The sequence below is a fragment of the Zootoca vivipara genome, chromosome 1, assembly GCF_965207765.1.
Source record: "Zootoca vivipara chromosome 1, rZooViv2.hap1.1, whole genome shotgun sequence".
NCBI classification, from domain to species: domain Eukaryota; kingdom Metazoa; phylum Chordata; class Lepidosauria; order Squamata; family Lacertidae; genus Zootoca; species Zootoca vivipara.
The window spans coordinates 63777743-63785156 of record NC_142582.1 but is presented as its reverse complement, the minus strand read 5'-3'; the positions used below and the strand labels follow the sequence as shown (position 1 = coordinate 63785156).

At 42.3% G+C, this 7414-nt stretch overlaps 1 pseudogene; it reads right to left on the bottom strand.

The window, feature by feature from the left end:
• Positions 1-3115: 3115 nt before the first annotated feature.
• On the bottom strand, positions 3116-3215 carry LOC118075615 (U2 spliceosomal RNA; annotated as a pseudogene).
• Between the last annotated feature and the right edge of the window lie 4199 nt (positions 3216-7414).

Below are 7414 nucleotides of genomic sequence, written 5' to 3'. Positions count from 1 at the left end.
AGTAGTGATGTATGGAAGTGAGAGCTGGACCATAAAGAAGGCTGATCACCGAAGAATTGAAGCTTTTGAATTATGGTGCTGGAGGAGACTCTTGAGAGTCCCATGGACTGCAAGAAGATCCAACCTAACCATTCTTAAGGAAATCAGCCCTGAGTGCTCACTGGAAGGACAGATCATGAAGCTGAGGCTCCAATACTTTGGCCACCTCATGAGAAGAGAAGAATCCTTGGAAAAGACCCTGGTGTTGGGAAAGATTGAGGGCACTAGGAGAAGGGGACGACACAGGACGAGATGGCTGGACAGTGTTCTTGAAGTTTGACCAAACATGAGTTTGACCAAACTGTGGGAGGCAGTGCAAGACAGGAGTGCCTGGCGTGCTATGGTCCATGGGGTCACGAAGAGTTGGACACGACTAAACGACTAAACAACAACAACAACCTATCAAGTGGCGTAAGACTCTCAGAAGAAATTTTGCAGGGATAGATGCCGACAACAAATGAGAGACTGATGAATGACACTATATGTACGTACAGTGGAACCTTGGTTCCTGAACTTAATCCATTCCAGGAGTCCATTCAACTCCTGAAATGGTTCGGGAACCAAGGCACGGCTTCCAATGGGCTGCAGGAGCTTCCTGCAGCCAATCAGAAGCCACAGAAGCTGCGCCGGAAGTTCAGCTTCCAAAGAATGTTCAAAAACTGGAACAATCACTTCCTGTTTTTGATCGTTTGGGAGCCGGAACGTTCAGCCCCCAAGGCATTCGGGAGCTGAGGTTTCACTATATATAGAAAATATGGTATAGTATAATAAAGAATGCTCTGTGGGGAGCTGGCTTCAAGCACCATGCCCATTGGCAGACCAACTCTGTGTTACAAAGATGTCTGAAAACGTGACATTAAGCTTGGCAACATGAAGCCCTGCCATGTGGGAATCCCTTGCAGACGATGACAGTGCCTGGAGACAGACTGTCAGGTGATGTATCCTTAGCCTCCAGAGGAGGGATAATTGCTGGAAGGAGTGCAGAGAGAAGAAATACCATGGTACATCTTCAGCAACGCAACCACACACCATCATCTTCCCCAGCTGCAACAAAACGTGTCTCTCCTGTTTTAGTCTCTACAGCTACAGCAGGCGCTGTAGCCTTCCAACAGTTTGTCCTCACCCCCGAAGGCGCACTGTCTTCCAAGGTAGACAGACAGATGCCAAAAGTACTAGAATTCAGTGGGATTTAAAAGTAGTTAAATTTGACTGGATTGTGCCTATTACTTTCAGAAACATTGTTGCCCTAATATGGATTGTGGAAGTGCAAGAGTTTGCTTACTTCCAATGGTCCTTAAGCCTGCTGTGAAATATATGTTTCACATTTAGCATTTTTGGTATTGAGGTTGTATATGCACACAAACACTAAGAAGCTACCAAGAGGTTTAAGCCTGCAATCTTATACCTATTTACCTGGGTAAACCCCATTGAACACACTGGGACATTCTTCTGGGTATACATGCATAATCTTGTAATTTCAGTTTCCTTTTTTTAACTATGTAAGTGTTTTATACTCATTTTTCATAACAGTCGCCCTGAACAAGCCAATTTGCTCTTGTATTGGCTTGGTTGCTAATGAATGACTATGACTCTCATAAACCACAAAGCACAAATTATTACACGTAACTTTAAAATCCTGAGGTTCAATTTTAGCTTTAAATTGCTAGAGAGTTTTGCACCACATACACACACACAAGCCTTTACCTATACATCTGTTTCAGCCATAATATTTCTCTAGGTCCTCTACAAGTCTATCTTCCTGTGTTTCTTTTTTATAAATAATAATATGTGGCTTGGTTTCCCACCAACCAGCAGGGGACTTCCAAGCTGTCACAACAGTCCTAATCCAGTGGAAAATGATTTTATTGTTGGAAGCATTGAGGAGTGTGAAAGTTGCATGACAGATGGGATTGTGCATGAAAAAATAGTCTCTTAGGGAGCAGTGGATTTGAGCCATAGAAGTAGTGTTCACACAAGGAGTACTGGCTGAGAGTCAAAGGTAAGATTATAATCACATTGACCATTTGATTCTCTTCCTAGATTTGGGTCCATTGACCATGCCTAATGGAAAGACAAAAAGCATCTCTTATGAACCATGAAGAACTCTTAAATGCAGCACAGTCATTCTTATACGCTCTTGAAGTCCAAGGAGTTACTCATACTACATATGTCTATAATATAAAATACTAGCTTAATGGCTCTCCTGAGAGGAGGACAGCTTTGGAATCCTATGCCTCTTTTCAGACAAAGCGAGCGTTACTGACCATGGAAAGGAAGGGCAGGCGCACAATAAGGGTTTCAAGCAGTGTGGTTTTTTCTGCTAAGTTTTCTCTAGTTTAAATGTTTGTGCCAAAAACAACAATTTAAGGTTTTAGAAATATTTCCCGAAAAATACTTCAGTTGCGCATATATTCACCTTTTCATCATGTTTGGTATTGTCATTTTTTCTTTGCTACTGCAGCTTTCCAGCCATTTCCCTGGTTACTGCTTCTTTTAACTGTATTCCAGTCCGTCAGAGATCTCTCTCTCTCTCTCTCTCTCTCTCTCTCTCTCTCTCTCTCTCTCTCTCTCTCTCTCTCTCTCTCTCACACACACACACACACACACACACACAGAGAGAGAGAGAGAGAGAATGTGGCATCATGATGCTTCACAGATACATACATGGATTTGGCTCTGTCTGTGAAGCTATCAAGGAGAGAAAATGAAATCAGCTGAAAATGAGGGAAATACCTCCTAGTCATACTGGTAATCTGGGATTACAAAGTGAATGTGATGATATCACTATGCTACATAGCTAATCAGATTTGGCTGCAAGATGACATCATGGATGACAAGTCTATCAGTTTGCCACATATTCTATATTGCCTAGCCATAACGAAGAGGGTATACAGACTCATATAATAGCTGTATTATGTTTTACAGACATAGAATTTGAAACTGGTTTGTGCCAAAGGCATATATGTTGTTGTTGTTGTTTAGTCGTTTAGTTGTGTCCGACTCTTCGTGACCCCATGGACCATAGCACGCCAGGCTGTTGTCTTTGTCCATGGAGTTTTCTTGGCAGAGATACTGGAGTGGCTTGCCGGTTCCTGCTCCAATAGAGGACATATCAGATATTAAACTGATAAGAACAGATACTACACTTGATCTTTGCCAAAAGGCCGAGAAGTCCTACATAATTTATAAATTTACATAATTTACATAAATTTACACAATTTACATAAATTTACACAATTTATAGTCCTACATAATTTCATAAAGTCTTATCATCATTTGATATTGTCCTATATGGGAGCAAATGGGAACTCTTATGGGAGTAGGTTATTTTTGTTTCTTTGTACAGAAGAAAAAACTACCCCAAGATGTTGATGTTGATGATGATGATTAAAAACGTTGTGGATTGTCAGATCACCAAATGCAGAGAACAACATTTTCCATTAGGAAAGGTAGTATCTGAGAGTGGCTGCCAAGACCATATAACACTGGTCCTGAAAGACCTACATTGGCTCATAGTACGTTTCCAAGCACAATTCAAAATGTTGGTGCTGACCTTTAAAGCCCTAAACGGCCTCGGCCCAGTATACCTGAAGGAGCGTCTCCACCCCCATAGTTCAACCCAGACAATGAGGTCCAGCTCCAAGGGCCTTTTGGCAGTTCCCTCACTGCAAGAAGCGAAGTTACAGGGAACCAGGCAGAGGGCCTTCTCGGTAGTGGCGCCCACCCCGTGGAACGCCCTCCCATCAGATGTCAAGGAAATGAACAACTATCTGACTTTTAGAAGACATCTGAAGGCAGCCCTGTTTAGGGAAGTTTTTAATGTTTGATGTTTTATCATGTTTTTAATATTCTGTTGGGAGCTGCCCAGAGTAGCTGGGCAGAGTATAAATTATAAATTATTCTTATTCTTATTATAACTCAGAAACTGCCTTGCATGCAGAAGTTCTTACATTCAATTGCTGGCATCTCCTGGTAGGGTTGGAAGACACCCCCATCTGAAATCCTGGAGAGTCACTGCCAGTCAGTGTAGATACTACTGGGCTAGATGGATCAATGGTTGAACTTGGTATAAGATAAGGTTACCAGATGTCCCCGTTTCCCGGGGACAGTCCCCGGATTTACAAATCAGTCCCCATAAAAAATCCATTGAAGTTGAAAAGTGTCCCTGGATTCATTTAAAAAATCTGGTAACCATCATATAAGAGAGCTTCCTATGTTCCTAGCAATGAAAGCACGAGTGACCAAACAGGAACAAAGGATCTATCTTGGCAAAATGGCTGCATGTCATTCATAAAGTGATTACTTCAGGGTGTTCATTTTTTCTTCTCTCCTGTAATCTGTTTTTCAAAAGGTAGTTAAAAACAACAAGTTGCACTGTATTGAATAATTGCTTATTTCAGTTCGGGAAAAAGATGAGGCTGCGTCACGTTGCCACCCACTGATAACACTCAACCACCTCTTGGGAAGAAAACAGCTGGCTGACACCACAGCTTAAATGAGCAGCGATTAACCTTTGGCTGAATTCTTCTTGTTCCAAGCTGCATCATTTCAAACAATCCCCTTCCACCTGCTAAAATCTGGTGTTTTTCTCTTTAGGTTTCATACAGTTCCAAAGTTCTAAATCATGACATTTGGATTACGGCAAGTTTTGCAAAGCATAAACTAGCTCCAGTGCCCACAATGTTACAGCTAAGACCCACAAACTAACTGTGGTCAATCACCTCAAATAGATAAAAACTCATATTTGCTAAATTGTGATGTGACCAATGTAGAATGCACACACACACACACACACACACACACACACACACACACACACATTACAGGAAATTGCAAACTGCTCCAGGTGAATTAGTGGAAGTCTACTGTACTAAAACTAATCTTGTTGTGGAAGAATAATCATGCAGTATTAGCTGCAAAGGGGAGAATGTGCCTAAAATTGAAACTACTAATGAAAATAACATACCAAAAATGGACTGTATTAGGAGAAATTGCTTACAAAAATGTGTGCATTAGTCAAAACTGCATACAAAAATGTACTTATTTGGAGAAATTCGCACTAAAATGTTGAATTTTCACAACTTGATCATGTCTATTGATATCAGTGGACCTACTCTGAGTATGAATTAGTTGGATGCATACAGCCCCTTTTTATCCTGCAACATCAAGCATTCATAGGACCACTGTTGAATACCTCAGTTCATTCCTTACTGGGAGATCCTAAAGTGTGGGGCATCCCTCAGAGGTTCCATCTGCTTCCATTTTTATTTGGAGAACTGGGATAATAGATTACAGAGCCACAAAGTTCACCACACAACTCTGCCTTGTCTTTTCAGTCTCAGAGTCTGAATTTAACCATATACCAGCTCCTCAAATCCCTTAAGTACGGCAGGTCAGCTTCTGCTCCTATTGTGAAGTGTTAGACATTGGCTTCAGTGGAGCCTGACTGGTCATCATGTCAAGACATCATATTCAGATCAGAAGAACATTGGGGCTAGAGAATAACCCAAGTGCAGGTCAGCAGGTTATATTTGTTTGCTCCTGAAAGAGCCAAAGCAAATTTAACCAGAGATCCAAGCACAGGACATGAGCCAGTGTGGCCCAGTGGAAAGAGCATTAGGTTTAGATGCCCAGTTTCAAATTAAAGCACATGGCTTTCTGGGTGGCCTTGAGAACTGAGACCACATCTCCCAGGTGTTGTTGCTTTTTAACAGTCCAAATGAGCGAAACATTGACCCTCGCAGAGTGCTACGGTTATGACGATCCTCTCACCCGCCAAGCTGGTGATTTTTCTGCACGCTAACCCCTTGGCCTGGTGTGGAGCATAATTTTGAAAAGTAACGATGCCACCTAGCCTGTTGTTGTTGCTTCTAAATCTTGTTGAATAGCAATGGGACTGTGTGTGCATGTGCCTTTCCCCCACTGTTCTTCCCTTTGCACTTTGAAAAGGGAACTTCTTTGCAAAAAAAAAGGGTATATAATAAATAATGCTGGAGAGATTCTGAAAGGCCACAAAGTGCTCTTTTCATTCCAGCCTCCCCTTAGATGTGCAGGTGCAAGCAGTGAGGCAGCAGGAGTGTAGAAAGAAACTCTTAGCCTCCTAGACGGTGTAATTTCCAAAGCTGATATAACGGTCAAATGGCCCACTGAAGGCACCAGCTCCTCCCTGTCTGTCATCATCCGTGCCTTATTGTCCGGGCTTTTTGCTTTGTTCGCTACGAGTGGGCATGCTCTGTTTCTCAGCCATTTGCCAGCAAACTTGCTGGCGTGCTGCCCACCTTAAGTACCGTGCAGGCAGGATGGCGCCTCCGATACTTAAAACAATATTTAATGTTTTACATCATTGCGGGCTTGCGGATTAATTTCCAAATCCATGAAGTAACAGCGGATCAGCATGTGGCCTGGCTAATGCCGCGTCAGGAAATAATGCATGAGGGGAAGAGATTAGTGAGCGGAGTGCAAGAAATTATAGCCAGCATTAGCTACAGAATAATTTTTCAGCCTGCGATAAACTTCCTTCTCCTGTGCACTGCAGAGGGTCTTACAATGGGCTTAGGGAGGAGAAAAGCACATTCGGAGGTAAGGGAATCTGGGTAGAGCCTTAGACACAGCTCTTACATGGAGGCAATGTGGACCCCTCTAGAAGACAAAGGCATATTTTGGAACAGTTTAAAGAAAGCTATTAAAAAACCCATCGCAAACCCACACTTGGGATAGGATTTTCTTCCCCCCAAAAAAACATGAATGAAAGAATTACTGGGTCTTTAAATTTGGTATATAAATCTACCCCCCACATTCACAAGGATGATTGAGCAAGACTATATGGGAAGAGCAATCTTATCTTTAAGTTTAATATATCTATATATCTATATATCTTTATCATGGGTAGGCAAACTAAGGCCCAGGGGCCGGATCTGGCCCAATCGCCTTCTAAATCCGGCCAACAGAAAGTCCAGGAATCAGCGTGTTTTTATATTAGTAGAATGTGTGCTTTTATTTAAAATGCATCTCTGGGTTATTTGTGGGGCATAGGAATTCATTCTCCCCCCCCCCAATATATACTCCGGCCCCCCACAAGGTCTGAGGAACAGTGGACCGGCCCCCTGCTGAAAAAGTTTGCTGACCCCTGATCTATATATAATTAACCTTCTGTGAGAAGAGAAAATGACCAGAGTTTGGGGACAAATAAGCCCTTGCTGCCTCGACATTGTCATCTCATGGCAAGAAAATGAAAATAGACCCAAATAGTCCAAGTAGTTTTGGCTGAACTATACAAGCCTGAATGCTTTAAAGATAGGGGCTTCCAAATGGGAGGATTATCCTGGGCCAGAAATCCATATATGTCCAGTTAAGCACATGGATCTCTTGACAGAGT